This window comes from Anomaloglossus baeobatrachus, chromosome 4 (assembly GCF_048569485.1).
Source record: "Anomaloglossus baeobatrachus isolate aAnoBae1 chromosome 4, aAnoBae1.hap1, whole genome shotgun sequence".
Classification (NCBI taxonomy): domain Eukaryota; kingdom Metazoa; phylum Chordata; class Amphibia; order Anura; family Aromobatidae; genus Anomaloglossus; species Anomaloglossus baeobatrachus.
Genome location: NC_134356.1, coordinates 140,141,320 through 140,155,118, shown reverse-complemented (window position 1 = coordinate 140,155,118; position 13,799 = coordinate 140,141,320).

The following is a 13,799-nucleotide window of genomic DNA, read 5'->3' as shown; positions in this document are numbered from 1 at the left end:
CGAGGTACCACTGTATATATATATATATATATATATATATATATACTGTATATATAGATAGATAGATAGATATACTTTACCTCTATAGATAAAATCCGTGAGGGGTCTAGTTTCCAGAATGGGGTCCCTTGTGGGTGAGCTCTACTGTTTAAACACATCAGGGGGTCTCCAAACGCAACATGGCGTTCGCTATTGATTCCAACCAATTTTGCAGTCAAATGGCACTCTTTCCCTTCTGGGCCCTGCCGTGTGCCCAAACAGTTTATTTCCACCACATATAAGGTATCGCTAAACTCAAGAGAAATTGCACAATAAATTTTATGGTGATCTTTTTCCTGTTATCCTTGTGGAAAAAAAAGCTACCTGGTTGAAGTAACAATTTTGTGGTAACATTTTATTTTTTTATTTTCATGGCTCAACATTATAAAATTCTGTGAAGCACCTGGGGGATCAGGGTACTCACCAAACATCTAGATAAATTCCTTGAGGGGTCTAGTTTCCAAAATGGGGTCCGTTGTGGGGGTTTCTGCTGTTCAGGTATTTTAGGGGCCCAACAAATGCGACATGGTGGCCGCAATCTTTTTCAGGCAAATTTGATTTCTAAAATTTTAATATTGCTCCTTCCGTTCCAAGCCCTTTCATTTATCCAAACAAAGATTTCTGACCACGTGTAAGGTATCACCGCGCTCATAAGAAAGTGGGTAACAAATATTAAGGTCGAATTTTTGGAATTACTTCTTCAAAAAGTGAGAAAATTGATGCTAAAGCAAAATGTTTGAGAAAAAAAATGAAAATTTTCAATATGACAATGTAACGTTATCAAAATCTGTGAAATAGCTGTGGGTCCAAAATGCTCACTATACCCCTAGATAGAAGCCTTGAGAGGTCTAGTTTCCAAAATGGCATCACGTATGAGGGGTTTCTGCTGTTTAGGTACCTTAGCAGACTTGTAAATGCAACTTGGTGCCCGCAATCTATTTGAGTCAAATATGCTTTCCAAAATTCAAATATTGCTCCCTCTGTTCCGAGCCCTCCCATTTGTCCAAACAGAAGTTTCTTACCACATGTGGGGTATCGGCGCACTCATAAGAAAGTAGGTAACAAGTTTTGAGGTCCATCTTGTTGTTTTATTTCTTACAAAAGTGAATAAATTTGGGGTAGAGCAACATTTTTAGGCAAAATTTTATTTTTTGCTTTTTTTCATTCCACATTGCTTTAGTTCCTGTGATGCACCTGAAGGGTTAATACACTTCTTGCAATACTGTCCAAAATTTGGTACTAACATAAAGTCCAATATGTAATGAAAGAACAGTCTCAGAATCACCGGGATCCGTTGAAGCGTTCCAGAGTTATATCCTCATAAAGTGAGACTGGTCAGAATTGCAAAATTTGGTCTGGTCATTAACGTGAAAATTAGCTCTGTCACTAAGGGGTTAATATTAGGGATGATCGAATACCAAAATATCCGCTTCGACGAATATCCAACGAATAGGTTGGCACTGTTCGACTAGTTGCGAATATTCGTTGCGCAATGTAAGTCTAGGGAAAACTCAAATAATTTCACATCTGACCTAACGGCGAGCTGTGGTGACTAAGGAAAAGGCTGAAATGGTTGAGAAAAGGCAGAAACAGTATGGGTACAGCCTGTAAAAGGTGCATGACTGCATTTCTGGTGCCTTGGAATAATGTGCTCAGAGCAGCACGCGGCGCTTACGTAGTCGCCAGAACAACTCTCAAACCAAAGTAATCTCTTTTGGGACAAACAGAACGCAGGTCTTTCGGTCTCTCTCTCTCAGTCTGTCGGTTTCTCCCTCTCACCCCCTCTCTCATACTTTGGGCGCAGTGCTGCACGGCGGACACACTGCTCCGGCGGCTTCTCCAGCTTTTGGAAATGCCGGCCGCTTATTATTCCATCTCATATTCCCTGCTTCCCCCACCCACTGGCGCCTATGATTAATTGCATTCAGACGCGCCCCCACGCTGAGTGACAGCTGTCTCACTGCAACCAATCACAGCCACCGATGGGCGGGTCTATTTAGTGCAGTCAAATAAATAAATAAATAATAAAAAAAAATGGTGTGCGGTCCCCCCAATTTTGATACCAGTCAAAGTAAAGCCACATGGCTGAAGGCTGGTATTTTCAGGATAAAGAGTCCCACATTATGGGGAGCCCCCCAGCCTAAAAATATCCTGAATGACGTCACCGCTGACAGCGCGGCTCACTTCAGTTGCTGCGTGGAGCTCACAGTGAATGGCGGTGTTCCACGGCCGCTCCTATCAGCTTCATTTATCAGAGCTGGATGTGTCGTGGGACCTCGTGAGGATTTACGCCAGACCTGGAGGGGTATTTGGGGATTTTAATAAAGTGGTGAAAGAGGGTGGGTTTTTTTTTGTCTTTTATTCCAAATAAAAGATTTTTTCAAGTGTATGTGTTTATTTACTTTCACTTACAGGTTAATCATGAGGGGTGTCTCATAGATGGCTGCCATGATTAACCTACGACTTAGTGGCAGCTATGGGCTGCCATTAACTCCTTATTACCCCGATGGCCCCCACACCAGGGCAATTCGGGATGAGCCGTCTAGAGTCTAATGAATGCGGCAATTTCGGGCGACTGCAGGCTGATATTTTTAGGCTGTAGGGCTCCCCATAACGTGGGGCTCCCCATCCTGAAAATACCAGCCTTCAGCCGTGTGGCTTTATCTTGGCTGGTATCAAAATTGGAGGGACTGCACACCGTTTTTTTTTTATTATTTATTTATTTATTTGACTGCACTACATATACCTGCCCACTGGCTGTGATTGATTGCAATGAGACAGCTGTCACTCAGCATGGAGTTGCATCTGAATGCAACCAATCATAGGCGCCAGTGGGCGGGGGAAGCAGGGAATACGAGATGGAATAATGAGCGGCCGGCATTTTCAAAAGCTGAAGAAGCCGCCAGAGCAGTGGGACATCTGTACAGTGTCGCGCCGGTGATCGGTCAGTGATCGGTGAGTATGAGAGAGGGGGGAAGAGGTACAGACCAACAGACAAAGAGAGAGACCAAAAGACCTGCGATCTGTTTGTCAAAAAAGCGATTTATGGAGCTGCTAGCAGCTACTGGACACTGTGTTCAGCCCTTACAAGGACTATTTATTAGTTGGATCTAAGAATGCTCTCCCGCAAACAATACAGTCTATCTATACTGCCAGCTCCATATGGCTGTGTGTTCACAAAATGGCCGCTGGCGTATATAGCCCCTATGACGCTGTGCAGCTAAGCCAATCACAGTAACATAACAACAAAGATGGCTGCGGCGTTACTGTGAGGGAAAGCAATATCAGATGTGTTCATTGGCTGGAAAACAGGCGACAGGAAGTCAGAAATTAAAATATCGGAGGGATGTTGTTTTATCCATCGGATACCGAATAGTGGCGAATACATTTGTTCATCCCTAGTTAAAATGCATCAGAGAATGCAGTGAAACAGCAGCAGAGTTGTGGAACACTCCCCAATCCGAGTTTGATAAATGGCTATCTCCACTGAACCTGGAGCTAGGGAAGGCCATGTGCGATTATAAAGCAAACCAAATGGCAGAACTATGGCTGTGCAACACTATATCTGGGCAACACCACATGTGCACTGCATGGATCAACCTGGTTGTACAGCAATTTCTAAGGCAGTATTATGTCCTGGATGTGCTGCTGCAGAAGGCACGGTTGCTGAGTAGTGATGAGCGAGTATGCTTTTTACTACTCGGTACTCGCACGAGTATCACTGTACTCGGGCTACTCGGCGGGGACCGAGTAATCTCGCGATACTCGTGCTGTACTCGTGGTCTTCATCCCTGCATGTTGGCGCTCTTTTGAGAGCCAGCCCTCATGCAGGGATTGGCTGGCAGACCACTGCAATGCCACAGCCCTGTTAGTTGTGGAATTGCAGTGATTGGCCGGCCCGCACAGCGTGACCGAGCCTTTATACCGGCGGGCGCGCTGTGCTCTGCTCACAGCCATCCAGAGAGTCAGTGCAGGGAGAGGGTTGCCGCTTCAGGGAAAGGTTTGCGGCCCTTTATAGTTATTTCCGGAGCAGGGCTGCAAACAGTGTGACCAGAAGTCCTTCTCAGGACTATTCTAGTTGTATACAGGCAGGTAGGGAATAGCCAGGTCGGAGTACAGTAGCAGAGACCTTCTCAGGACTATTGTTGCTATATACAGGCAGGGTATAGCCAGGTCGGAATACAGGCTAGTGACCAGAAGAGTCCTTGTCAGGACTATTGTAGCAGTATACAGGCAGGCAGGCAGGGTATATAGCCATTCCTAGTGGTGACCGTATACCAGCCTTCATCATATCTGGGACTGGTGTACACAGTCTAAAACAGTCCAGATAGTGTCAGACTACTCAGTAATATTTGTTGCTCCTAAAAACCTGTTAGGTTCTTATTGCGTCCGTGCTTGCATTTAAAAACCGCACGTGTGTGCCTGTCGGTGGCAGCGTACAGGTGCACTTGTGTGCGTTTTTCACAAACTATTATATAACGCACAAGTGTAGTGTATAATACACGTCAGTCAGCAGTGTCTGATAGTGTCAGACTTCTCAGTAATTGTCGCTCCTAAAAACCTGTTATGTTCTTATTGCGTCCGTGCTTGCATTTAAAAACCGCACGTGTGTGCCTGTCGGTGGCAGCGTACAGGTGCACTTGTGTGCGTTTTTCACAAACTATTATATAACGCACAAGTGTAGTGTATAATACACGTCAGTCAGCAGTGTCTGATAGTGTCAGACTTCTCAGTAATTGTCGCTCCTAAAAACCTGTTATGTTCTTATTGCGTCCGTGCTTGCATTTAAAAACCGCACGTGTGTGCCTGTCGGTGGCAGCGTACAGGTGCACGTTTTGCACAAACTATTATATAACGCACAAGTCTAGTGAATAATACACGTCAGTCAGCAGTGTCTGATAGTGTCAGACTTCTCAGTAATATTTGTCGCTCCTAAAAACCTGTTAGGTTCTTATTGCGTCCGTGCTTGCATTTAAAAACCGCACGTGTGTGCCTGTCGGTGGCAGCGTACAGCTCCATATTGTCCCTGGATAGAGATGTGCATGAGGGCCTCAAAACATTGTTCCCATTGCAAAGGAGCGGGTCTCCTGTCGTTGTAATGCCCATTCTGAAAGAATGGGCGAAAAAGTTTACCACTGGGGGTATACCTGAAACAACGGCCTAACTATTGTAACGGTCATCATGATGGCGCATGAGGAGAAGGAGGAGCAGTCCAGCGATTAGCCAAAGTCCAGAAGTGTGTTACCATGGGTGAGTGGAGGTACATGGCAAATTCCCGTTACAAACTTTAAATTCCGCTGTCATTTGCTGGTGGTGTGGTGAAGTCTGGCCCAATCCAACCCTTGTTCATCTTGATCAGAGTCAGCCTGTCAGCATTTACAGTTGACAGGCGGGTGCGTTTATCTGTAATGATTCCACCTGCGGCACTAAAAACACGCTCTGACAAAACGCTAGCGGCAGGGCAGGCCAGGACTTCCAAGGCGTAGAGAGCCAATTCATGCCACGTGTCCACCTTGAATACCCAATAAATGTAAGGCACAGAGGAATGTGGGAGTACAGTTATTTGATCTGCAAGGTACTCCTTGAGCATCTGGGCAAACTTAGGATTTCTTGTGGCACTACCCCGCACCTCAGGGGCTGTGGTATGTGAGGGGCTGAGAAAACTGTCCCACATCTTAAAGACTGTTCCCCTACCTCTGGCGGATTGGACTTGTGCCCCTCTCGGCTGTACGCCTTGGTTGTCCACTGATTCCTGACCTATGCCGCTAGCGTTTTGTGAGGGGAATGCTTTGCCTACTTCCGTGACTATGGCCTTCTGTAACTGCTGCATTTTGCCTGACCTCTCCGCCTCGGGAATAAGAGACATAAAGTTCTCCTTTTAGCGTGGGTCTAACAGTGTTACCAACCAGTAATGATTGTCGGCCAAGATGTTCTTAACGCGAGGGTCACGAGACAGGCAGCTTACCATAAAGTCAGCTATGTGTGCCAGACTCTTAACCTCCATCACTTCAGTATCCTGACCAACACGATGACTGAACATGCTGTCCTCCTCCTCCTCCTCGTCCTCATCATCTACCCTGTCCTCTGGCCAGCCACGCTGAACCGAGGATATGACTGCATGTCATATCCTCAATTTGGCCAGAGAGTTGCTCCATGTCTTCATCCTCCTCCTCGTCATAGTCCTCCACTGCACGTTGTGATGAGACGAGGCTGGGCTGTGTGTTATCACCCACACCCACTACTGTTTCTTGCTCAAACTCATCGCGCTCCGCCTGCAATGCATCATGGTTGTTTTTTGAGCAGAGACCATTTTAGAAGGCAGAGAAGCGGTATGGTGACGCTAATAATGTCGTCATCGCCGCTCACCATCTTGGTGGAGTCCTCAAAGTTTTGGCGGATGGGACATAGGTCGGACATCCATCTCCACTCCTCAGGTGTTATGTGTGGAGTTTGACCCATTTCCCGACGGCTTAGGTGATGCAGGTACTCAACAACTGCCCTCTTCTGCTCACATATCCTGACCAACATGGGCAGAGTTGATTTCCAACGCGTGGGGACATCACACTTCAGTCTGTGAGCCGGAAGATGCAAACGGCGCTGAAAGCCGGCAAGGCCGGCTGAAGCAGTAGGTGACTTTTGAAAATGTGCAGACAGGCGGCGAACTTTTACCAGCAGATCAGACAGCTCTGGGTATGACTTTAGAAACCACTGAACCACGAGGTTGAGCACATGGGCCACGCATGGAACATGTGTCAGCTGGCCTCGCCTCAAAGCCGCCACCAGGTTCCGGCCATTGTCACACACGACCTTTCCTGGCTTTAGGTTCAGAGTTGTGAGCCAGTGATCTGCCTGCTGTTTCAGAGCTGTCCTCACCTCTTCTGCATTGTGGGGTTTGTCACCTATGCAGATTAGCTTCAGCACAGCCTGTTGCCGCTTCGCCGAGGCAGTGCTGCAGTGCTTCTGTGTCGCCCTGGACAAGCCAGGGGCCACAGAGCACAACACTTAAACACCCCACACTCCCTGCAGGCATATCATAGTCAAAACACAAAATCCTTGTTGCCTTCCCCAGGGGCTGTTGTCCACACCAGGGGGTGGAGCCAGGCGGTTGGTCTCCACCCACCAAGGAGGAGGGAAAACACAGGCAGTGAGAGTTAAGCTAAGGAAGTGGAAGGAGGAAACTAGTAGAGAGGAGAAAAGTGACAGCAAAGAGCCTGAAGTTGGTCCGGGTGTGTGGCCCGGACAGGAAAGCAAGGTTGGCAGGATGTGGTGACCGTCTGCAGTGGAGGCCGATTGGAGTCTGCCGTAAGGACCGTGGACGGGTGGTGACCCGGCCGTACCGGACCGGTATACAAAGAGAAGCCAGCACCATTGGCAGATGACTTTCGGATCCCGGCAAGGCTTGGTGTCGCCGTGAATTTGCCAAATCCGTTAGTGAAGGGGACCTCATAGTTTCCAAACAGCCAAGTCCCGATAGAAGGCAACCGTCCAACCGTGAAGGGGAGACACCGCCACCGCCAAGGGCAACCGTCTCCCAGGGCCAGCGCCTGTGGGCAAAAGGGGCTCCTCCGGCCCAAATCCAGGTCGGGGAGCGGGTTACCGGTGGGAAACCATCACTACCAACACTTAACTTAGGTGCAGGGAGAGACAGTCATCACTAACCTTCAGGGAGGAACAACCGCAGCCGTCCGAGGGACCCGTCCATCCAGCCACTTGTTTTACCGTGAACTGTGTCATCATCATTGGGCTGAGTGAGTACCTCTGTGCCGTGCGGCACAGCGCTGCCCCTGCGACCCTGCACCTCATCAGGCCCCGCAACCCGCCTGTCATCCATCTCTACCCCATCACCGGGCCCTGGGACAACCAACCCCCCTACCCACGGAGGGGAGAAATAACAACAAAGCTGCTCCCTGTCACAGGCTCCCGGGATCCCCGTCAAGAGCAGCGGTGGTGTCCACACAATCACCACAACTGTGGGTGGCGTCACGGACAATATCCCCAAAACCCAAACCACCCCTTTTCACTCACGGGCGAGGAGCGCCGCTCGAGTCCCCGGGATCCGGCCATCGCTCGAGCCAACGAGCAGCAGCAGCCGTAGAGCAGCGGAAGCCGGACCCGAGCAGTGGGAGAGCGCAGCGTCCCCTCCTCCGCCCGCGACACTTCCAGCTTGGGACTGGTGTGGAGGGTAAAGTGGATGAGGATGCGCAGGAGGAGGAGGAGGCTGAGGAGCATGACATTCCGGAGCTGTAGAGTGTGGGTGAAACCCTGACTGAGGTAGGGCCTGCAAAACTTGGTGTGTGAAGGACGTGTTCCGTCCCTCGCTCAGACTGGGTCCCAGCTTCCACAATATTAACCCAGTGTGACATCAACGAGATGTAGCGGCCTTGCCCACATGCACTTGTCCACGTGTCTGTGGTTAGGTGGACTTTGGCTGAAACAGCGTTGTTCAGGGCACGTGTGATGTTTTGTGACACGTGGTTGTGCAATGCGGGGACGGCACACCGGGAGAAATAGTGGCGGCTGGGGACCGAGTAACGTGGGACAGCTGCCACCATCAGGTCGCGGAATGCTTCTGTCTCAACCAGCCTAAAAGGCAACATTTCCAGCGCAAGCAGTCGCGAAAAGTTAGCATTTAGAAGTGTGGCATGTGGGCCGTTGGCAGTGTATTTGCACCTGCGTTCAAAGGTTTGCTGAATGGATAACTGAACGCTGCACTGGGACAAGGACGTGCTTGATGATGGTGTTATTTCTGCGTGGGCAACTGCAGGTGCAGGGCCGGAGGAGGCTTGTTCGCGGGCAGCATGGACAGGGGATTGGCTCGCATGCACAACAAGCGAAGACGTAGCAGTGACATCAGCAAGCACTGCTCCTCGACTCTGTTGTACATCCCACAAAGTCGGGTGCTTGGCTGACATGTGCCTGATCATGCTGGTGGTGGTCAGGCTGCTAGTTTTGGTACCCCTGCTGATGCTGGCATGGCAGGTGTTGCAAATGGCCTTTTTAGAATCATCTGGAGCCAACTTAAAAAACTGCCAGACTCGGGAAGACCTAACATTTGTACAGGCACCTTGTGTCGTGTTGTTCCGGGGAACAGTTGCCTGACGTCTGCCTGGGGCCACCACCCTGCTTCTTACTGCCTGTTGGGATGCTACGCCTCCCTCCCCCTGTGCACTGCTGTCCTCGCTCTGCATATCCTCCTGCCAGGTTGGGTCAGTTACTGGATCATCCACCACGTCGTCTTCCTCTTCCGCACCCTGCTCCTCCTCCTGACTTCCTGACAATTGTGTCTCATCATCGTCCACCCCTTGTTGAGACACGTTGCCAACTTCGTGAGAACGTGGCTGCTCAAATATTTGGGCATCTGTACATACAATCTCGTCATGGCCCACTTCAACAGGAGCTGGCGAGAGGCCAGAATGTGTGAATGGAAACGTGAACGAACAGCTCTTCCGAGTGTCCAAGTGTGGGATCAGTAATGTCCGTGGACGTGTACTCAGCCTTGTGGTAGGAAGGAGGATCAGGTTCTGAAATGTGCGGTGCAGTATCACGGCTACTGACACTTGACCGTGTGGAAGACAGAGTGTTTGTGGTGGTGCCAATCTGACTGGAAGCATTATCCGCTATCCAACTAACAACCTGTTGACACTGGTCTTGGTTCAAGAGCGGTGTACTGCTGCGGTCACCAAGAATTTGGGACAGGACGTGCGAGCGAGTAGATGTGGCCCTTTGTTGTGGCGAAATTAGAGCTTGCACACGACCTCGGTCTCTGCCTGCACCACCATCACGTCCACTTCCTTGTTCGTTGACAACGCCCTTGCGCATTTTGCAATGCTGTGCTGATGTGTATTCACTAGACTTGTGCGTTATATCCAAGTTTTTGCAAAACGCACACAAGTGCAGCGGAAAGCTGCCACCAACAGGCACACACGTGCGGTTTTTAAATGCAAGTACGGAGGCACTAAGAACCTAACAGGTCTCTATCCAGGGACAACGTGGAAACTCCCAATTTTTGGCTGCCCTGCCTAAGGGCTATACTACAATAGACCCACTTCCTTCCAATAGGCACTTCAGGTTTACAGGCCCTCAGCACGTCTCTATCCAGGGACAACGTGGAGCCTCACAATTTTTGGCTGCCCTGCCTAAGGGCTATACTACAATAGACCCACTTCCTTCCAATAGGCACTTCAGGTTTACAGGCCCTCATGCACGTCTCTATCCAGGGACAACGTGGAGCCTCCCAATTTTTGGCTGCCCTGCCTAAGGGCTATACTACAATAGACCCACTTCCTTCCAATAGGCATTTCAGGTTACAGGCCCTCATGCACGTCTCTATCCAGGGACAACGTGGAGCCTCCCAATTTTTGGCTGCCCTGCCTAAGGGCTATACTACAATAGACCCACTTCCTTCCAATAGGCACTTCAGGTTTACAGGCCCTCATGTACGTCTCTATCCAGGGACAACGTGGAGCCTCCCAATTTTTGGCTGCCCTGCCTAAGGGCTATACTACAATAGACCCACTTCCTTCCAATAGGCACTTCAGGTTTACAGGCCCTCATGCACGTCTCTATCCAGGGACAACGTGGAGCCTCCCAATTTTTGGCTGCCCTGCCTAAGGGCTATACTACAATAGACCCACTTCCTTCCAATAGGCACTTCAGGTTTACAGGCCCTCATGCACGTCTCTATCCAGGGACAACGTGGAGCCTCCCAATTTTTGGCTGCCCTGCCTAAGGGCTATACTACAATAGACCCACTTCCTTACAATGGGCACTTCAGGTTTACAGGCCCTCATGCACGTCTGTATGCAGGGTCATTGGTGAACCTCACAATTTTGGACTGCCCTGGCAAAAGAAAATACTACAAAGACTCAGTTCCTCAAAATGGGCACATTAGACTCAGAGGCCTTTATGTACGTCTCTTCTCAGGGACATCGGAGGGCCACACAATGTGTTACGTAAAATCTTTCATGTATTAATCTCAAAAAGTAACATACACCAGCTCTATCTCACTATTGGGTATGTGCCCTTAACATTTCCGCCATGAAAATTAATTTTGGTGTCATTTTGGAAGGTTTTCTGGTGAGTCCGTAAAAATGGCGTAAAACGCGGACAAAATTGTTCACAGCTGTGACTTTTGAGTGATAAATGCTTCAAGGGATCTTCCCCATGCTGTTGCCATGTCATTTGAGCACTCTTCTGAGACTTTTGTGCCATTTTTAGGGTTTCTACATGCTGCCGGTGGTCATTTCACAAAAATACTCGGGTCTCCCATAGGATAACATTGGGCTCGGTGCTCGGGCCGAGTACACGAGTATCTTGGGATGCTCGGCCCGAGCCGCGAGCACCCGAGCTTTTTAGTACTCGCTCATCACTATTGCTGAGTGCTTACTTTTTAAAATTAAAATACCGGGCCACAGCTGGTATGTTGCATAGACCATACCTCCCAGCTCGTTTAATGCCCTAAAGGGAGGGGAGCAATTGATGCTACTGTACTGCTTTCTGCCTGAAAATATTTGGAATGTTAAGACTCCAAAATGGGTCTCCAAATTGTGTCTTTTGGGTAGTGCAAGGCTTTTGGGAGGAACAGACCTGCACCTGCCAATCAGTCATGTCTTTTTTTTTTAAATTCGAATGCCAGGCCACAGCCTATGTGTTACATGTACCATAGCTCTGCACCCCCTCTCCTCGGCCTGCACTGTCACTGTTAAAAGGCTGCAATGTACTCCTCGACCCCTGGCCAGCACTGTCACTGTTAAAGGGCTGTTGGTGGATGGGGAACAACCCCGCACTTTAAAGGGGTTATCCGGCTTAGTTTGCCTTTTCTCTTGTCATTACATTATTGGGCTACATTAGGGCAGGTAAGTAGTTAGTAACTACATACCTGCCCTACTGTCAGACCCTCTCTCCAGGTTCAGAACCGTCATGTGACCGCTCCTGCTGTGATTTTACTGCTTCCTGTGATGTCACGATGACAAGTACAAGAGTTTATGCCCGCCTTGTAGACGGGCATCACAGGAGACATCATGTAGCTGCCCTGCTGGGCATGGCGTCCCCGCCCCCCTTTTTTGTACCCTCCCACATCCCATAGTGTAGGGGTCTCGCTGCCTGTACGCTGCATGCAGCCCCCATGCTGCTGGCGGCGTGCAGGCTAATGGCCCCCTTGCTGAATGCTGCCTGTGCTTGGGGCCCGTGCAGTTAGCGCTGTATATCAGATGACTGATTTACTGGTGCTGCACAGATGTGAGCACTGTATACAGCTATGATCAGCCGCCGGCCAATCAGAGGCCAGCTGCGGATCATTGCAGTAGCTGTATACAGAGCTCGGCTCTGCAGAGCACCTGGGAATCTTTCATCTGATATGAAGCGCTGTCAGCTGCGGCCCCTGATGCTCCTTGGGACGTGCAGGCCCTTTGCTTTATAACAGATGACAGATTATCGGGCGCTCTGCAGAGCCGAGCTCTGTATACAGCTATGATCAGCCGGCCAATCAGAAGCCATATTACTCACAGCAAGTTGGGCTGCAGTGTGTACATCGCCCTGGCCAAAAACTGATGCTCTAGCAGGATACAGCTAAACCCCCACTAAGTGAAGGCATCACAGGTGCAGGAGAAGCAGATCACACACACACCTTCATGGAATGGAGGGGAGGTGACTGCTAGATGATAAAACTGCACACAAGTGGCTTGCATAGAGCGCTGTTCACATGCAGATGACACAGTCACAAACCCGCAGCCTATTAGGTAACGCCCTTCTATTAGATCAGGCGGGCTGCCAAGCCGTACTCCACTGTATATCATGCACGGACAGACACTCTACAGTGCAAGGCCCAACAGAAAGGGGCCTGGCTGTATCCTGTACAAACAAAAAAATAATATGAGGTTTTTGTTGGTATTTATGGCCATAAAACGTAAGCCTACACCCTCGTCAAGGGACCTCATGTCTGTAGGTCCCTACACTAAATATAAAAAAAGCAACAATAAGAGGATAATGTCCTCCAAAAATCAAGTATTACTCACAGCAAGTTGGGCTGCAGTGTGTACATCGCCCTGGCCAAAAACTGATGCTCTAGCAGGATACAGCTAAACCCCCACTAAGTGAAGGCATCACAGGTGCAGGAGAAGCAGATCACACACACACCTTCATGGAATGGAGGGGAGGTGACTGCTAGATGATAAAACTGCACACAAGTGGCTTGCATAGAGCGCTGTTCACATGCAGATGACACAGTCACAAACCCGCAGCCTATTAGGTAACGCCCTTCTATTAGATCAGGCGGGCTGCCAAGCCGTACTCCACTGTATATCATGCACGGACAGACACTCTACAGTGCAAGGCCCAACAGAAAGGGGCCTGGCTGTATCCTGTACAAACAAAAAAATAATATGAGGTTTTTGTTGGTATTTATGGCCATAAAACGTAAGCCTACACCCTCGTCAAGGGACCTCATGTCTGTAGGTCCCTACACTAAATATAAAAAAAGCAACAATAAGAGGATAATGTCCTCCAAAAATCAAGTATTACTCACAGCAAGTTGGGCTGCAGTGTGTACATCGCCCTGGCCAAAAACTGATGCTCTAGCAGGATACAGCTAAACCCCCACTAAGTGAAGGCATCACAGGTGCAGGAGAAGCAGATCACACACACACCTTCATGGAATGGAGGGGAGGTGACTGCTAGATGATAAAACTGCACACAAGTGGCTTGCATAGAGCGCTGTTCACATGCAGATGACACAGTCACAAACCCGCAGCCTATTAGGTAAC